Raw genomic sequence first — 27,740 nt, 5'->3', positions numbered from 1 at the left:
CTGAAAAATTGCAGTCATATATATTGTATGCACTTAAGCTATGAATTAAATGCAAAAGTAAACACGCATTGTTATGCATTATTGCTTGTTGGTATATGAGAAATACACATGAAATGGCTCTTAATATGGCTATACAGAAAAAAGGTCGAAACCATTTCATCACATAAAATCTATTGCGAACATACCAGCGGGCAGCTAAAGTCTATAAAGTCTATAAAGTATCTAAAATAGAAATCTTAGTTCTCTAGGAATAGTCTCTTACTTTAAGCAGAAAATCAGTGTCCCGGGAAAAAATATATAGAAAAATATTTTAGGGGCTTGCTGAAAAAAGTTGCTGTCCGTGAACTGGATTGTTATTGTTCATGTGACTTTATTTTTAAAGTTGAAGGCCGAATTCAGGGAACGCCGTGTGCGAGTTTACTCAAAAGTCTCTATTTCTGTTCCGGAGAGAACATCATATCATTCAGGCTTTCGAAAAAACTGTCAACAGCTTCATGGGAAAGTTCCACTAAGTCGGAAATAGGGGTAACCATGCATTCATGCGCATGATTGTCTCCATTGACATTCTGATTTGCATTGCTGACAGAAGGTCGTACCTGTTCGATGCTGCTTTCATCTTGAACTTCACTACTCTTCAATCGCAGTGGTGAAGATTCCAGGAATGCCGTCATCAGAATTGGCAGCCTTTGAGGGCAGCACAGTGCGTGAACCTTGGTAGGAACCAACAGTGTATCTGCATCCACCGGCGCATCCGATTGTAGCGTCAGACAGGTGTCTAACACGCATTCTTCTCCGCATAGCAGACACCTTAGTACAGGTAAAACACACCTTTGCCACATTGGTCGAAATGATAGAAACCAAGTCATGTTTAGGTCTCTAAGCCGGGATAGTCCCAGGATTTTTGATATCCGGTCCCGGTATCCAATGGCTAGGATCGTATCTTCCATTGTCGCGAGAGTTTGATCTGTGACATGGGTTGCCATAACGAAAAATAAGGACTAGGAATAGGATTCCTGCAATTAGTCCCAGGATCAAGGGAAGTCCGCCAAAAATCGAATGGACGAAATCTGGAAAAATACCCAGTATGGCTTTGAATGGTGTTAATGCCATCGAAAATACTGTCTTAAATACCTTTGAGACCCCAGTGGTATCAGAAATATTTAAGATTTCGCTCAGGATTTCCGCGAAATGTACGGGGGAATTAGTTGATAATAATGTATGTATCTCTGCAGTCGTCCTTGCGACTTGTAGATCATACGTTTCTTTAGATGACGTGAGCCTTGTAGGCGTCTGAAGAAGCACTGTTTTCATTCTGCTTAAAGTGTCTATTCGAATAGAAGTAATTTTCAAACCGGGCCATGCCCTTGCCTCCCTGTCTGGAAAGGAGCTGGGAAACAAAGAACGTCCACAGCACTTGACCTTCGCCGTCGTAGTGACGAGATAAGGAGTCCCGGGCATAAGACTACAGCATCTGCGGTCTACAATAAGAATGTAACTCCCATTATAGAGTCTTTGAAAGAATGGTTCTATTTCAGTTGCAGGTGCGCCTTGCTGGTGACATGAAAGGTTGTATGAATTCCCTTCACAGGCTCCGTGCAAACTAATACCGTTACACAGAAGCGTGCCGCTTAGTGACATAGCACAATTGTTGCCACTAAGAAACACTTTCTGTCCTTTGTTACTGACACATGCATGTGAATAGGGCAGGTTCCATGTTGTTTTAAGGTACCCCTTTCCCAATTTCTCGTACATGCCAGCCTGTATATATTTTTGGCAGTATTGAAACCTGAAGGTTGAGATTGGAATATTTATGATTCCGTGGATTATCCATTCACTGACAGGTCGTTCTGACATTGTCAACGGTAATCTTTCTAGTTTTTCAATGCTCAAGATTGTATAATCAGCACCCTTCTGCGCCATACCGATTTGTCTATCAGTAAGGTTAAAGATTTGGAATAGTGACGTTGTGTTGATTAAACGCCAAGGCACATAGCCTGAACGCAGATTTTGTAACGTCCAGCCAAGCTGTACAATAGAACGCAATTGTGACTGACCATGTTGTAATAACAGTAAGTCTTGCGATAATATATCGATTGCTGAAGACACAATGCTGTCCAATGAAAAAATTCTGGAGGACAGAGTCATTAACCCATTGTCCACTACAGAAAGTGATTTTTCCAAATTAATACGGTCAATTTCCCGTATTCTCTCTGCTGTCTCAATTTGAGTAACCTTCCAGGCCTCATTGTATGCTGCATATACAGAGGCTGCTATGAAACGCTTTTGACGCTGTTTGCGTGGTCCCATTATGAAATCACGCAAGTCAGCACCATCAGTAAGTAAAGTTAGGTGTTGCTTAATTTCAGGCAGTGTGGAAGTTTGTAGCCATTGAAGGCATAATTTGCCCACACTGTAGGTTGTTATTATCCCTGGGTGATGTCTTTGAGGATATCTAGGGTCTGGCCTGGTCATTTTGAAACCCTGTGTTTTATTCAGGAATCTATCTTGACAGTTATTTGTATCTGTGGGCCAGATCAACCATTGTTTCCAATCAGGATGTGTTCTGTTTTGGTTAAGTATATGGTTTATGTCTATTTCTTCATCTGTTTCAGAGTTATTGCTAAACATTGTTGGCTTTGGAATAGACAGGTTATTTAAATCTTTGATTTTGGCTAAGCCAAGACAGGTGGTTTGTTGAACGGTGTCATTTAAAAATATCATTTGTTCTGGGATCATGCAGGCTCTAAACAAAGCTTCTATACCCTGTACTTGCCATTCTTTTGTACCCCAAACACTTTTCAAATCAACATGTTTGTCCCAATAATCAAATCCAAAAGTATTCATTTTTTCAAAGAAAGAATCTGAATATATCAATTTTGTGTTGGTTATCATGGTTTTCATCCCTGTCTTGTTTGACAATTTGTAATAAAATGTTTCAGCATTAGTTATGTTAAAACCTGAAAAATATGAATATTTGCCATACACGGTTCTAGAGCTCCCTTTTGGAGGTGTAGCACAATGTTCCCATTGATTAAAATTTAAAACATTTCTAGGTTGTGCAGATTTATGCAAGAAATGGTTACCATAATGGTTATAGCAGTACATGCTGTCATAATTTGTAGAACCCTGCAAATAATCATGTTTTGTAAATTTAGCAGACATTACTAAGTCCGACATCATATTGTTTATACTTTCAAAGTCCCAATCATCAGCAAATGAGTTTGGTTTTGCAAAGTCACTCAAGGAGATCTTGATTTGGTGTGGATATTTCAGGATCTCGACCGGACCATAAATTTCATAGTCAGTGTTGTCCCAGGCTACCCCACCAGATATTGGAATTGCTGTGAAGTTGGCTGAAGAAAGTTCTGAAGAAAGTTCTCTTTTCTCGACGTGTGAAGATGTGTGTGGTTTGAGGACCAAGTTGATGTTCTGACTTGCTGTGTCCATTTTAGCATATTTTCCCTCAATGAAGCGTCCCAAGGTAAATACCATGATGAGCCAAAGTATGAGGATAAATGCACCAAAACCCACCCAAAATTCAATCCATGGAGAAACTAGATATGTTTCTTTCAGTTGTTTCAAAAGTTCCTTAGCTTTGTCTTTAAAGGATTTTGATGATGGCTGTGTCTTTTGTTCGCTGAAGCCGTCAGAGGAATCATCGAAGTTGATGAAGTAACCGGATGCAGTTCTGTCAATTGTTCCAATTGGTTCAGGATTTTTGTTTCTCGCATTTTCACTTGGTACTTCTGGATAGATTGGTGTGTCTCTGCTAAATGTCTTTATTTGGGTTTTCAGAGGTCTAAGTTCTATTGCATTGTTGCATAGTCCTTGTTGTTCTTCCGTAGGCGTTTCGAATATGATGAGCCTCTTTGATAGGACCTCTGTACTGGTAGCAAACCTTGGTGTTCTGCTACTTATTGGGAGTCCACTTGGCCTACTGTTGGTTATCGGCCACATGTTGTGGTTTTACCAGGTCGATGGATACAACTCGGTTCTCCTTTTTTCCAGCAAGTGGCGGTAGTACAACTGATCTTGTCCCGTTGACAGACAATACAGGAACTGCTTTTCTGTAAGAAGGCCCAAATTCCTTCTTTACCGCGATCTTCTCCCTGACTAGATCCCCGACTTTTGGAATCCAGACAGGTCTTGCTGGGACAGGTGGTGATTCTTCAGTGGTCGTTGGCTGTTCTTTCAACTGTATGTTGCTCAGGTCTTTTCTTGTTTTGTTTAAGTCCTGCAAAATAGCCAAACGGTCTTTGACATCAAAGCTTTTTTCTGTTACCACTGAAGTCTGACTATCAAGGTCAGAGATCAACATCCTAGTTCCGAATAATAATTCGTACGGACTGAATCCCTTCAGAGAATTTCTTGGCAAGTTATTTAGACTACGTTGGACACTTATTAGATGTTTGACCCACCCAGCTCCCGAACCTAATATCCTTTCTATTATAGATTGCTTTCTGTCTTGGTTTTTTCTTTACACCATCCCATACCCTCAGGAAGGAAGTGAGAAGATTCCCGCTGGGCTGTGCTCATTTGGCCATTCTTTCCCCCCCCAGGCTGGATTGCCTGAGAAAAGGAAAAAAAAAATGGTCGAACGTAGCATGCTCTTAGCGTATATGCCAATTAGACTCGCAAATCTTGTATAACAGTCCGGACGTCAGCCGAGTGCTGTGGATCTACATTATAAGTGGGAACTAGCCTGTATATGTTAATCGCAAGCCATTCTTTTTAGTGGTGATGTTATCTGCCTTGATACGACGAGGTATTAAACTGCTTCTCTCCCCACTGCGATCTCTGTTGCAGTTTGGGCAGTTTTTTACAAACATGGTGTAGTGCAGGCTCATGCCTGGCCACCAGTACCGTGATTGTAATTCTTCCAGAGAATCTTTTAATTTAAGGTGTCTGAGACCCTCGCCCATGTGTGCGTCTGCGATTAACAAGTTTCTCCTGTCCATGTTTGGAATCACTCTATCCCCCACTCCAGGGATTCGAGCAAAAGGAATGGAGTTTGCATCTATGATGTATGTGTAATTGAGTGGATAGTTGATCGGTAACGCCGAGCAGTCGCCTTTTGATGACGTTTTTACTGCCAGCAATGTTTCGCCGTCAATGTATTTTAATGTACGCTTTTTTCGATCTACGGGAGCCGGTTTACTGGCTGCCGCTGCGGCTGTTTCAGCCAATGAATTCCCTACAACGTGAACGCCATCACGCTGATGACTCAGTGAGTGTGTCACGTGAGTCTTTGGTAGTTCTTTTTTCAAAAGAGCTACCTGTTCCCAGAGCAATCTCTGCTTTATTGGTGCATCTGTGTCATCTTTGTAACCGTTCTGAATCCATGTCTGCAAATCCTTGTTATATGCTTTGACGCAGAAATATGAATCTGACACTATAAGTGTCGGGAATTCGCGATCCGCATTATCTAGCGCCATTTTCAAAGCTATTATTTCAGTTTGTAGTTCTGAATTAGTTTCTACTGAGTGTGATTTTGTTAATAGAGGTCTTAGTTTACCTCCGTGCCACACTTCTTTTGTAATCTCACATGTGGGATTGTATGCATGTTCTCCCCAAACGGAGGGTTGAGCATGTCCGTCTGTATAGATTACACAGGCGTAATGTCGTAGAGGCAGAATGTCGATTGGCAGAGGATACGTTTTTTCATATTTTAGATTTTTTAATTCTTCTAGTTCTGGATCAAAGAAGTAATATACTTTGTCCGTTGTGATTGAATTTACCCATTGTAACCATTCTGGATCCAATGTTGTTGTTGGTAAATTACACGGTGTTGTTAATGCCTCAAAGGCTGATTCTGCTGTTCTGACTGTGATATGTCTACCGTCAGCTATGTCTTTTTCTCTAGCTATTGCGGTTTGAACTGCTTGAACAATTTTTCCTTTGTTGTTGAATCTCTGTTCAGCTTTTGTGTACAAATGTGATTTGAATGCAATTGGTACCTTATCTCCCTCATTAGAGGTTAGGTATGTGAATCCGTATCTCCCTGGGATGACTCGGATCACAAGGTTGCGTGTATTATCACGGGTTTCTAATTTTGTTTTAATTAGCATGTCTGTTTGTAAGGATCTCAAAATTTCTGTGTGTGCTTGAGTCCAACTGGATCTTTTAAAGTCTGGTTTAATTAGATCGTAAAGGGGTTTGACCCTTTCTGCGTAATTTGCAATATATGTTCTTCCGAAATTTAGGAAGCCTAGAATTGACTGTAGGTTTTTTAGTGTTTTAGGAGCTTGGATTACGGCACATTTCTCTAGGAAATTGTCTGCCAGGCTTTTGCCTTCACTTGATAACTCATATCCTAAGAATAGGACCGTCAGATGGGCAATTCTGGACTTTTTGAAGTTGAATTTGTAACCCTCTGCAGCGAAACCAAGTATTATGGTGTTCACTCTTTTCAAGTGAGTCTCCAAGTCATCATCTGTTAAGTAAATGTCATCGACATAAGATAATGCTTCATCATCATATAGTTGTAGTAATTCTGTTACTCTCGCTGAGAATACCCCCGGGCTGTTCTTGTACCCCTGGGCTAACCGACAGAATTGTTTTTGAGTGCCATTTACTGAAAATGCAGTTAAATATCTGCTCTCTGGTGCTATGTTTTGACAAAAGAATCCGTTGGAGATGTCCAAGGTTGTTTTGTATTTTTTGCGCACTATGTTATTCATTAGTGCAGCACTGTGTGAGTTTTGCACTGCAAAAGTTTTGCAACATGTGTTAAGGTGTCGGTAATCCAAAACTAGACGGTACGAATTGTCTGGTTTGGAGACCGGAAACAAAGGATTGTTCATTTGTGAGGTGCAAGTTTCAATCACCCCTTGGTATTCTAGCTGATCTAGTATTTCATTTACTTGTTTTTTAGCTTCTTGCTTAATTGGGTACTGCCTTTGTGCAGTAGGTTGTGATTTTAACTGGACTTTGTGAGGAGGAGAATCCTCATCCCATCCTACATGATTTTTATATAAAGCAGGTGCTAAGGCCACTGCCCACTTTCTAGCAAGTGTATATTTTTTATGAATCGGTATTTGATTCGAGAAGGCAGGCATAATTACTTCTTCGCCATGAGGGCACTCCCTGACAAACTCTGGTGGCCAGTCTTTTTCAGCTAGAAGGATGTCATAGCCCTTGGATAGGTTATCCCAAAATAGTCCCCTTATTTTCCTAGTCTTATCTCCCTCTATACGTAATGTTATCTCGTATATTTTGTGGGGCTTGCTAACTCTGGTATCTGCAGTTTCCACTTGAAGGTATTCATTCGTGTCCACTGTCTCCAGATGATTCATAAGGACTTTGCGAGCTATGCTCACCTCTGCTGCGCTGTCTAGCATTGTCTGAGCCCATTCTCCGTTTTTCAGTTGTGTCCTCAGTATTCTCGGCATTGTTAACTACCTTGATACTGGCTACCTTCTTTTTTGGAAATTGTGATTTCTTTTTCAGTTGAGCAGGTTCCTTGTCTTTGGACTTGGCGTGCTCTTCTGATCGTCCTCTTCTTTCCGATTTCTGCGAGGAATTCTGAAAAGATTGAGACGGACGTGTATCAATGTCTTGATATCTATCAGGTTTTTTAATATTATCCCTATTTCTAAGGTTATATCTATTCCCAGAGGGTTCACTCTGAGGTGACCTTTGTCTCGGGTTCGGAGATTTCTCTCTTCGCCTAGGAGACCTTCCTCTGGACTGGAATTTCTTTTCTTTAGGATTGGATTGTTTATTTCCATCCCAGTTCTTTTTTGGTGAATTATTATTAAAAAATATTTTTTCTGGACTTGTAGTCAGTTGCGGTTTTACTGGTATTCCACCTAGACTATCTCTGCCTAGTTCTTCATAGGATTTTTCTATGATTCTGGCAATTTCAGCTGGTTGGTCTGCTATATCTGTCTCTTTTAACCTCTGGCGGATCGCCACGTTTGCTGCTTCACCCTTTATGTTGGCTAGTAATATAGCCGAGACTTGCTTGAAGTCTTTCAGTAATTTCATACCAAGAGTTAAAGCAGGTTCTGGACCGTATTCATCTTGAATTTGTTTTAGCACATCTGGTATTACCGAAATGGATGGAACACCGTGCGTTTTTGTATAGATGGAAGCAAAGACTGTACCCCAAGTGTCACAGTCCTCAATGTGTGGTGCGATTCCCATTGGGAGACATATAGTCAGAATCCTGTGTTTTTCCAGCGGGGTGGTGTCAGGAAACACCGCCTCTATTTGGGTAATTTTCTGTGCCAACCAGAATGGTATTTGTTCCCGTTTAGCTGGAACTTTACCTAGGCAGGATTGGATGTTCTGTGGTGTAATTTTATTTGTGTTCCCCTGGTGAGGGGTCAGCTGTGGAAGTTTAATCGCTGGCTGAATTGTTGAAGTCCGCATTACATACTGAACTAATTGTCTGTGAATTTTTAGTAGTTGTTTTAGCTGTATTAACAGCTCTGCTGCAGGCATTCTTTCGATGTCTGGATGTGGTGTGTATCCGGCTAGGACCGGCCACGTTGCTCCTGGTCTTCCTAAAGGACCGAGCCTTGTAATGTGATTGTTATGTATTAGGGCGCCATCAAATAAGAGCAAATGCTCTTGGAATTTGAGTGGTACTTCCACCTCCTCGAAAGGAGTGTACGTTTCAGGAGGTTCCTCTACTTTGTAATAGTGGAAGTACTTTGTTACAGCATTTGCTGCTGGAAAATGTATCCATGTATAGTATACCTCTGTCTGCCGATATTCGTGTGCCTCAATTACGAATATGACTGTGCCACCTCTAGGTGTCAGTCCATTTTCTATAAGTTTTAAGGTTATAGATCTCCTTTTAATGACCGGAATAAGTATTATATCCGCGTCTGCTGCTTGCATGGTAGCATCAGCATCTGCTATTTCAGTAGCTAATCTAATTGCCTCTCTTTCTCCATCGCTGTCTCCCATTTTACTGACAGGATGGTATTATTTTTGTTTGCAGATCAGGTTTCTTTATGGAAACAGAGATTAGGTGCACAATATTCTGGAACTGTTTTATCCTTCAACGTTGACTAGACCAAGAACCATACATAGGAGTTCCCTCCTGCGAGGTTTTGGAGGATATTATAACCTTTCACCCACTCCAGACGTCTTTGGAGTATTTGGGAAAAGGGGTCTGAGTGAGAAAGCACGACTGAGTTACTCTAAATGTCTTACGTTAGTTTTATCGCCCTTTCCAAACGCGTTGGGCGCCATGTAGTGTAGCTCCTATTTTCCCAATAGGCTCTGCGCATTGGAATAGTACCTACAGCAGTAAAGGCCTAGGCCAGACGTTAACTAGGTCTACTACTGTCGAAACTAGACTTAATTTTTGGGTTTGCCAGCTAAGCTCAGAGTTCGCTAGAAACTTTCTCGAATGTTCAAGGAAGGATGAACTCCCCTGATTAGACAAGAAGGGATTTAGTTTCTGACAACCATAGAACATGACAACTTTGCTCTCCCCTAATCAAGAGTCAATCTCGAGAGTCGTGTGAGCACAAGGCAATTATTTTACTCAGTCAGTACGTGCATTCTTAGTCTCATCAGAATGTAGAGAAAAGGAAGAGACGGGCGTGTTCAATAAAAGATGTTATTTATTGATCAGTCTCTTTTCTCGTACAAGAGAAATGGATCGATATTATTGCAATACTTATAGTTAAGTAAAGTGCATACATTAAAAGCAATAGTATAAAATAATACTGTAAAAACATTGATATGGTTTCTGAGCCATATGATGTTTAAAATGATTAAAATATATTTACATACACATATACATTTGACTAAACGTACTCAACTGGTGTTTCTAAATACGCCTACCCCGTGTACCTGACCTAAGTCTAATGCGTGGGCGGGAATAGAAAGTTACAGTTTAGTTTAAGTTTGTTTTTGCCAAGTGAATAACTAAAGAATTCTCTAGGAGGGGTTATTCAGTTCTGTACCTGGAATTTAGGATGAATGAGGAATGGTATCTCTTTCTCTGCTCTCGATATTCCAGGCTGCCTGCGAGGGCTGCCCAGAAGCGCCGGTGCTGGGTCTCTCGGCTTGAGATAGCAGCGCGTCTCTCAGCGCGTCAGGAAGGCGGGGCTGCTGCCTGCGGGGTCTGCTTCTGCTCTCGGCTTCGGCAAGTATGGCTGCTCCGTCTTGTCACCACGCGTGTGTTTGCATAGGGCAAGGTCGGCAATATTTATACCTTAAAGGTGCCGAGATTGACGTAAGGATGGACATAGGTACGTCAATAAAGATGTCATACGACTTGCTCGTTAGCACATTCTTTACTAAAGTTCTCTGTGAAATCAAAACAATGGCCGCACGGATTATCCAGGTTGTCATAGGTTTGATTTGTTATGAGAACGTCGTATGCCTTATCAGGGGCTGGAGGAATGTCGCTTGTCTAATTAGATCTCAAGCGTTATGACCTAATCAGATAACACGTTCCTGTGCCGTAGTGTGACTGCGTCAGATAACGGTATCTGCATCATGGGGGTTTTCTTGCCTCATGGGCTGACTGTTAGTTAACTAGCTAGTAAGTTTAACCAGAATAGGGTCAGGAATAGGGGGATCGAATCAGAACCTATAGAAATACACGACAACAGATGCACTGTTCTAACGACTGCTTTATTATGTTCTTTTTAAGTGGCACAAATGTGACAAATTCTCTAGTTTTGTACAATTACTTGGAATGAGGATTCCAATCAATGTTTTTGATGTTTTCAGGTTGTTCGTACACCATGCTTCACTTCAGTTTGGAAGCTAACAATGACACCACTTATGCCACGGGGGAGGGAACCTGGTGTGGCGGCTCCTCCTTGGTCGTCATGTCCTCAGTGTACTTTTGGGGTGGGGCGGGTGGGTGTGGGAGATGGGTGGAATGGGGGGGTTCTTATTTTCACTGCTATTTATTATTTTCTCTGTGTTTCTGCTTCTAACATGTCGTCTATCCAAGTACCTAAGCAGCAATTTTTTACAACTCAGAATTCATGACAATGTCCAGTATACACTCATTCTTAGTAGCCTGTCCATTCTAGGGTATGCAAATCCTGCCTACGAATTACACATGTTGGTCCGTACAATCTGTTTCATCAAAAAAGTAACACACTATCCCCTTACTTCCAATGACCATGAATAAACAAGCCATAAAGATAGTGTCGCTCAATGTGAAGGGTATCAATCACCCAACCAAAAAAAGGAAAATTTTAGACTATCTACATAAACGAAAGGGTAACATCGTACTACTACAGGAAACTAAAATTGACTCGCCCCAATTCAACGCTATGAACAGCAAATGGTACAGTGAGGCAATTGGGTTGGATGCCTTAGGGAAAAAGAACGGGGTTCTGACTTTAATTGCGAAAAAAGCTAATATTGATGTCCTTCAGTGCACAGCCGACACAAAAGGCAGGTGGGTCTCCACAAAATTGTCCAAAGACAATATAGAGTTTTACGTAACTAACATATATGCCCCTAATAAAGATGATCCTGGGTTTTGGAAGGAACTCTGTACCCATATCGAAACAATACCAGACACTGCAACACACATCCTGGGGGGTGACCTCATTCTTCCCATGGACCCACTGTTAGATAGGGACTCCCGTTGCCCCTTCCGATCAAACAATTCACACAAAGCACTACTCAATCTTTGCTCCCGCTTCAACTTAACTGACTCATGGAGGCTGTTAAACCCGTCGGGGAGAGATTATACCTTTTACTCCCCACCCCACGATTCTTACTCACGTATAGACTATTTACTCACCTCTGGCCACTCCATTGCCAATATTGTAGAAACTTCCATTGAGGCACGGGTTATCTCCGACCACTCATGCATCACGATGACTCTGGCACTGAACAACGTGGTTAAGAGACCCTCCCTATGGAGATTCAATGACGCGGTCTTAAAAAAGGAAGCGCATAGACTGACCATAGATTCAGCAATTATTGAATATCTTTCACTCAACAAAAAGGGTGACACAACAGATCTGACAAGATGGGAGGCACTTAAAACAACACTGAGGGGAGTATTAATCAAGATTCGTACGGCCATGAATAAGGACGCCAATATCACTTTGGAGCAATTGGAAAAAGAAATCTCAGGGCTGGAGACAAAACACATAGCTCTTAAGGACCCCATGATACTAAATGAGCTGATGAACAAAAAATACGACTATAATAAAATATTCTGCGAAAGAGTGGGGGTGGGGCTCCAACATCACAAGAACTTCAAGCTCTGTCACGCAAATAAAGCGGGTAAGAGCCTTGCCTCTTACTTGAAATTCAAAATACAGAATACGGTCATCAAAAACATAGTTGACAAGCTCGGTTCCCCTCACTCGGACCCTACCAAAAAAGCGGACATATTCAAGGACTTTTATAGTGAGCTATATAGCAAAAACCTAGAAATCAATGGCTCTAAAGTGCAGACTTATTTAGACAATTGTAAGCTCCCTTCTCTTTCTACGGAAGATCAGGTCGAGCTTAATAAGCCCATATCCTCTGAACACATCGCTCAGGCCATCAAATCTCTTAAAACCGGAAAAGAGCCGGGGCCTGACGGTTTCAGTGCCTCGTTCTACAAGAACTTCTCCCCTTCATTGACAGAGCCCCTCAAGGACTTGTATGAGCACTTTAGCTCCTGTGGTTGAGTGCAAGGCACGCCAGGTGAAGCAATTATTGCGGTCCTTCCTAAAGAAGGGAAAGACCCGACGTCGCCAAAGAATTACAGGCTTGGCTTTCCGACCCTAAACAATGCAATAAAAGAGCAGTACGTCTCTCAGCGCTAAGATTTGTCCCACAAACCTTGGCATATCGTTCGAAAACATTTTTCCACTTTTGCCATTTAATAGGCGGATCTCCAAGGTTAGAAAGAAAGAACAGTGGAGTGGCCACATTCTGCATAGTTGAAACTCAACTTACAAAATGGATTCCCCAATTAGAGGGCTCCTATAGAAAACTGTAAAATTATACCATTTAGGATGTCACTTGTAGAGAATTGTGCCAAATATGTTGATGATAGTTGGAAAGAAAAAAAATATCTTCAGTCTATTAATTAGGTATGGAATAAAACATGTAAATGAATAATAATTACTTTCAACCAATACAAAACCCCAAAAAAATATTGCAAATCAGTAATGTAGAAGGGCAAAGTAGTATTGACAGTGTATAAATTAAGACGTAATTTACACATTTTTTTTTTTACTCACTGCGGATAATATTCTTCAAGATGGTTTATCGCACTGTGAAGAGACAGAACTGCTATATGCTTCTAATATGACAAGTTAAGACAGATATATAAAACTTTGTGTAAATATAACTAATAATGCGTAGCAATTAAAACAAATGCCTTCCCTGACGCGATGCTCCTTTCAAGTAACGAAGAAAACATTAGGATTAGAATAACAAAAATAAAAAAGGCCACCACGTTAATTTGGTGTGACGTTGTGACGTCGGAAGCAGTACGGAAGCCCTGTGGACTCGCAAAGCAAAGGCAGTTCAAAAGTGAATTCCTGAAGGTTCGTTGTGATGTTGCGGCTCCAAGAAACGTTCCGTAAGATGCTGTGACACGCCTCCGCTGGTATCTAGAATCAATGTGACATTACAGTTTTGAAAGAAAGCAAGGTAAACGGCCGCCACTTGGAAATACCAGGCCAATAGGGACTCCAACTGTCCAAAAGAAACCACAAAGGCACATATGTGATGAAAAGAGGTTTTTAGAGATTTTAAACACATTTCACAGTGTCCTGTTTTTAAACGCGGTTCACAATGCCTCAATTAAGTTGCGGATTAGCACTTTGAGTTTGCTGACTATGTCACGCAAAGGGCACAAACAACTTTCAGGAAGACAGTCTTGGATATTTTAACTGCCTGTATGATTATCACTTTCAGAATTATCTTGAACTCACTGACTTATCTCACGCAGCGAGAACAATTAACTTTTTACCCAGCAGGTCCTTGAAGTTTCAACCGCATGGATGAATGTCAGCTGCACAATAAGATACATCTGCTGACACAGCAAATTCTCTCAAGCCACTACCCTTATCTTTGTGAGCAATACAAAGTACTTTCAGAGTTCCCAACAAAGAGAATCGGGTAAATTAAGCCCACATCGAAATCTCCCAACCAATTTAAATACTATGGTGAGATATATATGTGGCGAAAGCTTAAATTCTGTTTAAGTAAGAAAAATAAAACTCACAATTTAAAGTTGAGAGCGTAGGTGGCTTCACAAAGAATGGAAGAGATAAATTCTTGATGTTGAGATCTTTCCTTTAGAATCTTTTCTTTAAATCCTTCTTCAAAGAAGATATCTTCTTTTTTTTTAAACACTGTGCTGCATCCCATCCTCGTCGCCAGTGTAAACTCAAGTTAATCCAAGCACAGGAGTTGATTGTAGTAAAAGTAGTTAGGTTTATTGAAGAGAATAAAGATCCCAACCATCTGGTCTCAGTAGTCAGGTGCAACTGACTCTCCAACCTCCTGAGTGTTCTATCACCAAGGAGCTGCTCATAAAACAACATGAGTGACCTAAGCGTTGATAAGCACTTAAAGATACAATGCTTTTATTTACATACTAATAATAATAAAAGAATAAGCACAATGTTACAGTCAGACATTGTCAATGGATGCTGCGTTACTTTGGGGGATAGACAGTTACAAAGGTGGCATGCTTTCAGCTCTTTTTCAACTTGTTCATGTAGGTGAGAGAATCACACTTGGTCTCTTACAGCTCTTTCAGTGGTGCAACAATGCCACAGTGTCATTCATGGGCTAGCTCAATGACTTGCTGTCTCGGGCTCTCAGGTATGGCTTGTCTTAATATGGTACAACTGAGGGTGACGGGTAGCTTATCCTGTATGTTTTTCAATTTTTGAAATTCAACATTCTCATCAAAGGGTCAAATACTTTCCTTCCACGATTGTGTTTTAATGAGTTTACTGAGGAGAAGCATGTCTTTATTTGAGTTGGTAGCTGCAATAATTTGTTCAACAGATAGAGCTGCTGGTGTACTGGACGTTACAATGAAGATGAGATACTCTTCAGCCGCTTTGGATGTCGAACTATGGCGATGTAGCTGCACTATTGAAAAGTAATCTGTGGGGGTTTGATCCTTCCTCGGCTTGTCTACAATCGCATTGTCATACTCCTGTGGTCGCAACCCCAACTCTCGATGTGAGAGGGCATCTTAGCTTTTTGGTTTCTAAAGATATTAAGCTACACCTGGTAGTCTGTGATGACAGTGAAACGTTTTCCATATAGACAGGCCCACACTACAGCCAGATTCTTCTTTTCTGGCTAAGAATAGGCATGTACTGTTTCAGACAGACTTCTGCTGGCATAGACCACAATGTGTCTGTGAGAATTTGGGTGGCCATTGTGTTGAGCACTACAACTATGGGAGAAACCCACAGTGTAGGATCGGCGGAGTGTTCTATGATGTAATACATCAACAGTATTTCTAGTTCTTTCTCAATAGCTGCTTACAAGTGATAAGTGACTCTGCCATGAAGTTGGGCAACTGAACAAATGTCCTCATTTATATGAAGTTGCACTTTCATTTTCTTGAGTCTTTCTAGGCCATGAAACAACTACAGGAAATGACTCATGATTTTAGACTGAGCACAGATAATATAGTTGAGAGATATCAGTCTGTTGTCAGCAGCAATGTCAAAGATAAGTAGGCATGCACTCGATAAAGTTCCCTGAAGAACATGAATCAACGCTTGCCCTGACGTCATTTTGTGACTAATGTTTGCTGTAAATTACCCATAACTCTATGATGGTTTAGAAGCAGCCCACATGTATACCTTCGTATTTGACGGGGTAATTCCTGGCACAGGAGATAAGCTGTTAAACCTTTCTACTGGCATGATATTAATCAACGCGTCGCTGTCTATAATGAAGGTTATGAGGTAACTATTCACCTTTAATGTAATTCTGGGACAGTGTCCAAATGAATTTTGGCGCTCCGTGCAATGATTCTTCTTTGGCTTTTGATCTTCCTTACTAGACATCATTGGTGCAAATTTGTCTTCTTCACTAGCACTTGATATGATGAATTTGATGAGGATCGACTTTGCTTGGATTTATTCATAACTGATTATGTCTTTTGGCCTTGTGGGTGTGGCATGAAAGCTTCTGGAACCTTTTGGCATCCATTTTCTCTTCTGCTTTGAAGCATTTGGTTTCTCTATCGCTTTTCAGGCCATTATAAAGTGGTTTTCTTTCCCTTATCCTTTCCATAACTGTCCTATGACTGGAAATTTACCTTCATTGGGAAATGAAAACCCACATCAGTAGCATAACTTTTTCTTATGCTGAGATTTTGGCTTGTATGGATCTACTTTGTGCTTATTCTTGCTTTTCCTGATCAACACTGATTCATCAAACATTGTTCCTGCTACCATATCAGCAGCTTGGCAATCTGTTCATTCTTCGACTCTTGCATTCATTAGCATTTTCCCTAGACTGAGGGTCTCTCTCAATATGCGCCTCCTAAAGTAATCTGAAAGACAACCATAGATGTCTCTGAGGCATATGGCTTCTTCATCATCAAAGTCACGTAACGTACAGTGTGTCAAGACTCTCAAAAAACTCACCCACCGTTTCACCAGCCTGTTGTCGTGCTTGATGAAAATGTTCATAGTCGACATTAGACTGAACTTGGCGCCCAACACTTCTTTGATCTTTTGGTACGACGTTGCTTAAGTTTGTGAGATTTTCTTTAGCACTTCTTTCACTCCATCACTGGCAAGGTTTTTCAAATATTTTATCATTTTCTCATCGTCTTCTTCTAGGGCATCTATGAAATCATCGAACATTTTTATCCATGCAGTCCACCTAACACTGATGTTCTGTTTCTTTGCTGTGTCAAATGAAGGTGGTGGCTTCAGGAACATAGCTGCAGTGTATTTCGCGCTCCCTTCTACTGCCATTCCGAGTATATTCTATTTAGGTAGCATTTGTTGCACAGGATGCCGCCTGCAACTGCTGCACCCATCAGCCTCGTGATTGAGCATGGTTTGTCACATCCTATTCGAGATTGCGTGGCACTTTAATGACTTTTCTGGTAAGTACGTTTCTGCTTTCATAATTGGTTGTCCCTGCCTTTAGAGTTAGTTTCATATGGATGTTGGCTCTTTGTTATGGCGCAGCACATTATCTCTTTTTTCATCTTTACCAGCAAGTTCTTGTGGGCTTTTCAAATTGGCTCCACTGTAAGGCCTTCAACTTCTTCGATGGCTGTGTATAGGCTGGCACGGGGCTTTGACTCCACATGCGCCACTCGCAGACTGCTTTTCCCACTGTGCCAGGATGCTTCTTTCCAGTCCAGGGAGAACCTGGCCTGGCAGTTGGAGCAGTGTCAAGACTGATTTGCATATGGCTGGGTCCAAACTGAGATGGCATAGTGAGCAAAATAAAAATGGATTAAACCCATATCTTTTGACTGGGTGTGAGTGGCTGAAATATTTCAGGACTCCATCCATCATCTTGTTGTGTTTGCTATGTTTGGCCTAAGTGGCCACGGGTATGCCCAGATGTGGGACCCTTGCTCGTTTTGCCACTAGATTCAAGCTAGCCTGGCTAATGAGTGGTGATACCCTGAAACCAGTCGCAGGATGCTTGTTTCCAGTCAGGGGGGGCCTGACTTGACAGTTCAGGCTTGACTGTTCACATGAGAAGCAGGGTCAAGGCTGATTTCCATATGGCTTGTTCCAAACTGCGCTGGCATGGTGAGCAAGAGAATGATGGATAAAACCCAGATCTCTTGATTGGGGTAGAGTGTTTGTAAAGTTTCAGCACTCCGTTCATCATCTTGTTGTGTTTACTTTTAGAAAGTTTGCATTTTCTTGTCCTAACTATTTGTGCCTTCTGCCAGTGTCCTTGGTCACATGACTTTCTGGTTCTAGAACTATGTAAAAAACAGGAGTTGAGTAGATCATATAGAAAATCAGTGGGCTGTAATTGTTTTGCACTTTTGCAAAAAAAAATTAAGTCACCAGAAAACAAGTGACAAAAAGGTTGGATTTGTGACTACGTTTTGTGTTGAGAATCGTAAAATATACAATTTATTACTTAAACATTAGACAATCTTGAAAATGGCTAAGGATCAGTGTGATTGTGTTGCTGATCACCCTTTGGTGACCTATACAAAAAAGGAAAGACAAAAATATACTGAGTCCCAGTGACACTATCAGATTTATGAAAAATACCTCTTTGAAGTAGCTTTTGAAGAAGCCCTTAGAGTACTACCTATGTAATAATTGTGGACGTTGCAAGTATGTAATGGGCAAAGCTATAATATTTAAGAACTTAGATGAATTGAAAAGCTTTAAAGATCAAGGAGTTGCTGAACTGCATTACCACATTTTATATTTATACAGTACGCCACTTGTGTTCCTTGCAGTATCTAGGCTCCACAATACGGCAACTCAAAGAGAGGTGGAAAGGACATTTTACTTCAATAAGGAATGGAGATAGTAGGTCCCCCATTAGCCTGTATTTTGCTGATAAGCATGATTTAGCTGAAAAAAATAGTATTCCTCTAATAGGGTTCGACAAAATATCATATCATCACCTAGGAGGGCATAGAGAACATTGACTCCTTCTCAAAGAGACATGGTGGACTGATACCTTGCGAACTGTGAAATATGGACTATTGATAGGTGTTCCATACCACATTGAAAGCAGCTAACATTATGAAGTATTCAGGTATAGACTCTTAGGGATCATTTGAATCTTTGGTACTATAAGAGAATAATCAGGGAAACGCTGTGTCCCATATTAGATGAGTTGACATATTTGGTTCATGCTTAGGGAATTGAGCTGACTACCCAAAGGATGTGCTGAGCTTGAGCAGGGATAGATAATGACAGAGCGCGAAGGAACCACTAACACACCGATTCTAGTGTAGGATATTTTATGGATTTTATAAACAATAAAGTTAGGAGTAAACATTATACATCAAAACAACATTTATGCATAGTGTCTCAAGTGACAAAGGGAACCTAAACCTAAGTGACAATGTGAATATTATATACAAGGTTTTCACAGTTTGTACAAGTCAACCATTTTCGAAATAATTCCATGTGAACAACAGCTATATACAATGATATGTGCTGGGAAAATGGCTCGCTTCTTCTGTTTGTCAACAGTGCTTCTACCCTCAAAACAATGTGGGGTGTCTTCAGGACTATTGATGAAGGGACATCTGAATTTATGATTTCGCAGCCTTGTGAAAATGATGTGCCACACGTGAAGAATAGAGGAAAAGGGTTTACTCACATGAGGACCCGTCCTGGTACTCAATGTGAGTACAGGCTGTCAATCCAATGGGGTATGTAGGTAGGCCAGAGAGGCTCAATTAATTTTACACCACAGCCGTAGCGTTGTAGAATCACTAGGTGGATTAACAGTGACAATGCACTGGGAGTTTCTCTCGGTAGAAGGTTAGAAAAGAGGGTCAGCGCTCTACGTGTAGATTCAAAAAAAGCTGCATCAGTCAGTACAATGGTCATCCTTTGGGCAGTCAGCTCAATTCCCTAAGCATTATCTAACCCTCTATTTTACGTTTTTGCTTATGTATCATAACCTCATAGTGTATCATTCCACAAGAACCACTGTTTTTCCTATATAACTATTACCCTAGTTCCTTAGTGCCCCTGTTTCTCTTGAGCTTGGGCAGGGAGCAGGTACAGGACGTGGGCTCTATGAATGATGAAAATTTTGAAGTATTGTGGTTCGTACGACAAATGTCTAGGAGTTATTTTATGTTGGATATTTGAGATGGCTTCTTATGTGGTATAGAAATCTATGCATGGATGGGTGAAATCATGATATATGTTGGGATTCACAGTATTTGGTTCACAGGATTATTATACTGTTAGGTGGAAGGTAGAATTCACTCATTGTAATTTTGATTTTGAGTGCTGATGGAAAGAGAGTCCTGTGACCAAGGGAGTAGCCAGAACATTAAAATCACCCCCACTTTAAGCTAAAGAGCAGATGCCACCAAGCAACCGAAACAAGTGAGCTAAACCCTCCCCAGAAGAGCTTTCTTTTCTCTTCTATCCATGCATCTATCTATTCATTCTTTCACCCTTCCAGCCACCTGCTGAAATCCACTGTTTCACCTTTAAATTCTGTCATCAATTCATTATTTTATTATCATTTAACGTCCCGATTCCATCCATCCACCCATAAATCCATCCACACACCCATAAATCCATCCACACTGCCTTCCATTGGTCCATCCATCTATCCACTCTTCCATACATCCATCCAGTCTGCCATGCATCCGTCCACTCTGCCACCCATCCATACATACCTCCACCCATCCTTTCAGCTATTCACCCATCCATCCACTCTGTGATCCATCCATCTAGACACTCTGCTATCCATCCATTTATGCATCCATTCATCCATCCATTCCTACACTTTGCCATCAATACATCGATTCTGCCCTTCATCCATCTTTCTATTCACTCTTCCAGCCAGCCATCAGCACTGCCATCTATATATCCATCTACTCTGCCATCCATACACCCATTCACTCTGCCATCCATCCTCCTATCCATTTTGCAGTCCATCCATCCACTCGGCCATCCATAAATCACTCTGTCATCCATCCACTCAACCATCCACTCTATCACTCATCCATCCATTCAACCAGCCACCTATCTACTCTGCTATATATCCATCCACTCTGCCATCTAGCCATCCATTCTGCCATCAACTCTTCCACTCGGCCATGCATCTACTTTCCTATCCATCTATTCTTCCTTTAATCCATCCATCCATCCACCCTGCCATCCATCTACCAATTCATCCACTGTGCAATGCATCAATCCACTTTGCCTTCCATCCATCTATTAATTTATTCAGTCCGCCATCCAATCATTCTGCCATCCATCCATTCATCTGTCCACCAACCCTGCCATCCATCCATCCAACCACTCTGCCATCCATCCATCATCCACCCATCCACTCTGCCTTCCACTACCCACGCTGCCATTCATTCACTCATCTTTTCACCCACTCATCCATCCCCTTACTCTGCCATCTTTTTACCTGTTCATGTAGCTATACATCCATCCCTGTACTCCTGCATTCTTTTGCGTGTCCAACCACCTATCCATTCACTCTCATCCATCTATCCATCCTTCCCCTTACTCTGCCCTCCTTTTACCTGTCTATGCACCTATCCATTTACTTACTCCTCCATCCACCCATCCCTTTTCTTTGCCATCCTGTCACCTGTCTATCCAGGTATCATTCACTCATCCTTTCACCCACTCATTCATCCACATAGTCATTCATCTACCCACTCATTCATCCATATTTCCTTCTTTTCACCTTTCCTTCCAATATTCCTTCTTTCTTTCCCTGTTCTATGTACTCAGTTGTCTTTATTTCTTTGCTCTTTTTTGATGCTGTATGTCCAGTTGCAGACACAAAAGGCCCATAAAGAACTCCACCCCCATTGTAGCTTCTAAAGCGTGGAGTTCACAACACCCCTGTCTGTAACTATTATGAATCACAAAGCTCTGTACCTTATAAAGCGGTCAGGGTTAGAAAATGAATATTAAGACAAAGTCACAAAAGATCTATGGGCCAGATGTAGGTAGGCATTTACCGGTCGGTAACGGCCGAATTCGGCCGTTACCGACCGGTAAATGCAATTTGAGATGTAGGGCCCTGTATTTTACAGACTCGGTAAATTTACCGATAGGTAAATTTACCGATTATGTAAAATACCGAGTCGGTATTTTTAAGGAATAGGGACAATTGATATGTAGGTGGGACTCTTCTGAGTCCCACAAGCATTAAAAAATCGGTATTTTACCATCAATTACTATTTGATGGTAAAATACCGATTCTGGTGTGCATGCACATGTGTGCATGCACACCTGTGCCATATGACAGGCAGACCTGCCCTTAGGGCAGGTATGCCTGCCACATGGCACCCAACCCCGTTTTGGGGGTGCTAGAGGGTGTCAAAGTGACACCCCCTGCACCCTTGTGTAAATCGGTATTTACCGATGCGGTAAATACCGACCGGTAAATGCCCAATCATTCCTATGGGCTTCAAAGCCCATAGGAATGCATGGGCATTTACCGGTCGGTATTTACCGCATCGGTAAATACCGATTGTTTCCGAATCGGTAAATGCACATCTGCATTTACCTACATCTCGGTACTTTTATTTTACCACTTCTTAAATACCGAGTCGGTATGATGCGGTATTTAAGAGGTGGTAAAATAAAATTTACCTACATCTGGCCCTATATGTTTTGTTTTCCATCATGTTCTAAATATTCCCAGTTGAATAATAACGACACATTGCCTAACAGGCAGTGGCTTCCAAACTTTTTAGAACCACGACCTGCTGTTTTAGAAGACAAACTTGTTCATCCCACCCAGCTTGAAAGGCCATGAGGCAGGCTTTTTTTAATGTAACTAAAGCATAGTGTGGCAGCACACTGTAACTTACAGACAAAACATTTTCAATTGAAATGACCACTAAATTTGCACAGACATGCAGTTTTACTGCTAAAACTAAGTTGCAACCAAAATATAATGTGCTGAATTCGGGTTTCAGTGAATATTTATTTTTTGTGCATCAGCAAGTAAAGTGTGTTGATTTGTTCTGATCCTATTAAAATCTTGGTTCCCATCACTCATTAGAATTACAAAAAGATGTGCTTCATTTTTTATTTTCTAAGTGATGAATGTGTGCAGTTAATTTACAGGTGTTTAGATTTTGTTGTGTGTTACAAAAGATGACAGCCTTTACTAGATTCCATTTTTAGTACTTGTGATTCTCCCACGAATCAAAATAGGAATATAACTTAACTTTTAGTATGCAGTTTCGAAGTTAGTCACAATTACAGAGCGTTTTAAAACTTTAAATTTTGCTTTCTTTTAAAAATGTGAATCTACTTTATTAACGTAATAATGTTACTTAATTCTCTAAAGAGTTGTGGACACCTTGAGCAGGCATCGCTCTACTCCGACTCCGGGTTAAGAACCACTGCCATAAGCATTTTTTTATATGATTATTCCATGAGATAAAAATAGGACAGACAATATAAACCCAGGCAGTATATATTTATAAAACAAATCTAGCCTGAAGATTAAGCAGATACAGCAGTGAAAGAAGCTTTTATCAACAGCATGTCTCCCTTTTTCGTGCTGCAGGCACTCCTGGTGCAACATGGATTGAAAATGATGTTCACATTGAAAAAGCTCTTAAAAAGATCTATGGTATTTCTTCAGTTGTGCTGCTTACATTGAAAATCTGATTTTCAAGGGTTGAATTAGCTAACACCACATTCATGCATCTGTGCTTTATTGGCAATTATGCATCTTATGGTTTTGCCAGTTATTGCAAGTCAGTCAACTCAAAGGATACTTAGCGACTTCATTTTGGACGGCATTGCTAAGGGTGACCTTAAATCAAAAAGACTAGTGACTAGTGTTTGGAGGTCAATAACTAATAAGATTAAAACTCATTGCTCTGACGCCAAAAGACATCAAAATAAAACTTGATAATTTGCATAATTTTTAAAATGTAAATTACATTCCCCTCATATCCAGTCTGACTTCAAAAAAGCAAATATTTGTAAGCATAACATTGGGCAGGTTATAATATTTTTAATATATTTCTCATTTGTATTATGTTTTCTATGGAGTGTTCACCGCAGGTGCTGTAGTAGCCTATATTTGCATAAACAATTGGATGATTTCTCAATACTACTTACCACTAGGAAACGGTCATGCCTCCGCGCAGCGGACGCGTTAAGCGGACTCGCCGTATCAGCGCCGGAGACACGCCTGAGTCCAGCCCGTCTGCGCCCGTCAGCGCCAAGGAGGCGCGGGGGGGCCGGTAATGATACTGGAAAAACTATTCCCGACTTAGATACCTATCTTTACTCCCAGGATACCCTCCTAGCCTTGAGACCCTCTTGGAAGCCCTGTCATCACGGGTCCACCCCTCAAAGACTACGTAACGCTCTCAATTGTTGTCTTACTGAAGGGCCGAGCAATCGCATCCCATCTGCCCGCCCTGCTAAAAATGTTCTAAAAACTTGCCCACCCCCTCACAAGGAATTTGGCTTTCTTATTAACGCCCGATCATTGGTTAAAAACAACATTACCTTTAATGATTTTGTTTCAGAAAGGATGCCCTCATGGGTTTTCATAACTGAAACCTGGGCCACTGACTCTTCGGGGCCCGAACTAGTAAATGCCGTCCCTGATGGCTACGCCCTTGTGAGACTGGATAGAGAAAAGCGGAAAGGAGGAGGGATTGCCATCCTACATAAATGCTCTATAAACTGCCGGATTGAGCCCCTCTCCTCCCCACTGGACCCTTGTCAAGCTCTGCATTTTATGCTAAAATTCACCTCCTCGGCCTCCTTTGCCGGCATCCTTCTTTATAGACCACCTGGTCCTAGAGCCACCTTTATTCCTGACCTCCTGGAAATAATGGAGCCTTATATTGACAAAGATAACCTCACCATTCTAGGTGATTTCAACTTTCACCTAGAAAATTCTACTTCGGCTGACTCCATTCTTCTGCTCGACTCTCTGGCACCCTACGGCTTCTCGCAACAAGTAATGGGCTCCACTCATTCTGCAGGGCATACCCTGGATGGAGTTTTCACTAACAACTCCAGGCTACTCACAGGCCCCCCCTTTCCCCTATCTTGGACTGACCACATGGCAGTCCCTCTTGAGCTCACCCTTTGTCCTTCGGTCTTCCCCGACAGGTCCACTAGTCATCAGGTTTCCAAGAGGAACTACAGGGGCCTTAATAACGAAGCCCTAGGCCCTCTTATCGCCAATCTTAATCTTTCATCTATGTCAGATATAGATACGGCTTCCCTTGAACTCTCCAACTCCATTGCAAAGGCCATTGATATTCTGGCTCTGGCAAAACCTTGCTACTCAGCCAGAAAGCGCCCCTCAGCCCCCTGGTACACCGACTCCCTCAGACTGCTCAGACAGGATTGTAGGAAGCAAGAAAGACTTTGGAGGTCCCATCTCGATCCATACGAAAAAACTAATCATAAGGGCATGCTCAAAAGATATAAGGCCGCAGTTCTAGCCGAAAAAATGGAATACTTCACTAACCTTACGACCACCCTTAGATCACCCAGAGAGCTATTTAAAATCATGGATAATCTATCCACGGCTCTCCTCTCTGACCCTATAGTGCCATCCCAAGAGTTATGTAATCAGATTTCCACTTTTTTTCATACCAAAATGAAGGATATATACACAGCCCTAGAAGACTGCAACCTTAACATCAGTACTGTCCACCCTCCTACAACTCCCTCCCCTCAAGACTCAATGTCTCTACCTCGTGGCAGTATGGAAAATTTTCCCCCCTTGACTTTGGAGCTCCTCTACCAACTCCTTGATAAACTTAAGTCTGGCTCCCCCCTCGACCCCTGTCCCTTAAAAATCCTGAAGGAGTGTAAAGAGGTTCTGTTGCCTCCACTTCTTGACATCATGAATCGAGCTATCTCCAGGGGCGCTTTCCCAGCATCCTGGAAAATGGCCATAGTCAAGCCACTCCTCAAAAAGCCTCCCTATACCCTACCATCTTAAAAAACCTCCGCCCGATATCCCTGCTACCTGCTCCTGCCAAGCTTCTAGAGACCCACCTTAACTCCCATCTCAGCGCCTTCCTGGATAAATTCTGCCTGCTAGATTCCTCTCAGCATGGTTTCCGGAAGGCGCACAGCACGGAGTCAGCTCTCACAGTGGTGGTAAACAACATCCGCGCTAAGGTCGACAGCGGTCAGACTACTCTTCTGATCCTGCTCGACCTTACAGCTGCATTCGACACCCTGTCCCCCTCTATCCTGATTGCCCGCCTTAGCGAGATGGGAGTGCATGGGCCTGCCCTGAGTCTCCTGGCCTCGTTCCTCAACCAACGCACGCAGAAGGTTAAACTGGGTGACTTCCTCTCCACTGCCAAGCCTGTGCATTGTGGGGTCCCGCAGGGCTCATCCTTGAGCCCCACCCTCTTCAACATTTATGTGCCCCCCCTTGCCAGGCTCGTAAGATCATTTGGTTTGGAAGTACTATCGTATGCCGATGACACCCAGATTATGGTTTCCCTCAATCAATCCGTAGAGACCGAGGCATCCAACTTCAGGAACTGTATGGAAGCTGTAGCAGGATGGATGACCAAATATTTCTTAAAACTAAATGGGGACAAGACGGAGGTTCTTGTCTTCGGAGGCAAACATGAGATCTGGTCGGCAGACTGGTGGCCATCGGTCCTTGGAGTATGCCCCACACCCACCCTCGCAGCTCTAAATCTAGGAGTTATCCTTGACACCGCACTTTCCCTCGACAGACAAGTAAATAGAACCGTTTCCACCTGCTGCGGGGTTCTAAGGATCCTCCGTAAACTGTCAAACTAGCTTTCCTTGGACTCCAGAAAACAACTTGCGGTGGCCCTTATCTCTTCACGCCTAGATTATTGTAATGCACTTTATCTGGGCATAAACAAGAGTCTGGTCCAACGCCTGCAAGTTGTGCAGAACGCTGCAGCCAGGTTCGTTGTCAACGCCCCTAGACGGTCCTCTGGCTCGGCCATAAGAAAACATCTCCATTGGCTCCCGATGCTGTCCAGGATAGATTTTAAGGCTCTATGTCTAACCCACTGTGCCCTTCATGAATCCGGTGCAGAGGACATCAGGTCTCTTGTATCCCTCTATACCCCTCGCAGGGTCTTGCGCTCTGCAAACAGGAACCTTCTGTCCACTCCCCGGACGAAGAAGGCCAGATGGGGAGGGAAGGCCTTCTCTGCTCTCGCCCCTAAGCTTTGGAACCTCCTCCCTGATAAGCTCAAGGGCCTTGCACCTCCTGATCAATTTCGTAAAGCCTTAAAGACCTGGCTCTTCACCAAAGCATACCAGTAGATTCCCCCTTCGATTCTTGCACTGCTCCCAGCTTTTCCATCCTATGAGGTTTGATGGCTCTGGGCAAAGTTCTGCGCAATACAAATCTAATTTCATTCATTCACTAGAGGAGATGATTATCTCTTTCAGCTGGTGTTTTCTCAATTTGGGGTCATTACGGTGTCGGTCGGACCGACACAGATGGCATGTCATACCGACGCATTACGATGCGGTGGGTTGGACCGCATTGGTGGAGGAACCGACCATCAGCTTCCAATGGGCTCAAGGAGCCCATCGGTCGGTCTGTCGGATCGCATTTCCCACAATGGAGGCATTGCCTTTTCAGGTACCACCGTGGGGATTATGATTCACATTTATCCAGCCTTTTCTTGTTGATTCTTCTGACATGAAAAGGTTGGCAGAAAGTGTCTTTTGGGGCCCCTACCAGGGCCCCTGTGGCTACCTGCTATGGGCCCTGGGGGGCACATCTGGTGCCCCCCTAAACATTCATGCATCGTGTGACAGGCACCGCATGGTGCCTGCCACACTGTGCATGGATGTTTCCTAAGTGTATATTTTCTATTGATGCTTGTGCTGCGGCTTATTCGCTGTTTTGGAAGGCCTCTGGCATCTCCCTTCCTCCTCTCTGATAGTAGGGAAGAGCTGTCACCTACCACACTTGCACATTACAAAGACTCTCACAAAAGGTATCACACACATTTTTTATACCCACAGACAAGTGGACCAGAGCAGGGAAGCAGGAGATTCCAGGTACTTCTGTAGGGGGAGGACCCTAGTACCTTCTCCCACTTCAAAGTAGTCACTAGGTACAAAATGGAC

Source organism: Lissotriton helveticus, chromosome 1_1 (genome assembly GCF_964261635.1).
Source record: "Lissotriton helveticus chromosome 1_1, aLisHel1.1, whole genome shotgun sequence".
Taxonomy (NCBI): Eukaryota; Metazoa; Chordata; class Amphibia; order Caudata; family Salamandridae; genus Lissotriton; species Lissotriton helveticus.
The sequence above is the reverse complement of the archived record's forward strand: the minus strand, read 5'-3'. Positions refer to the sequence as shown.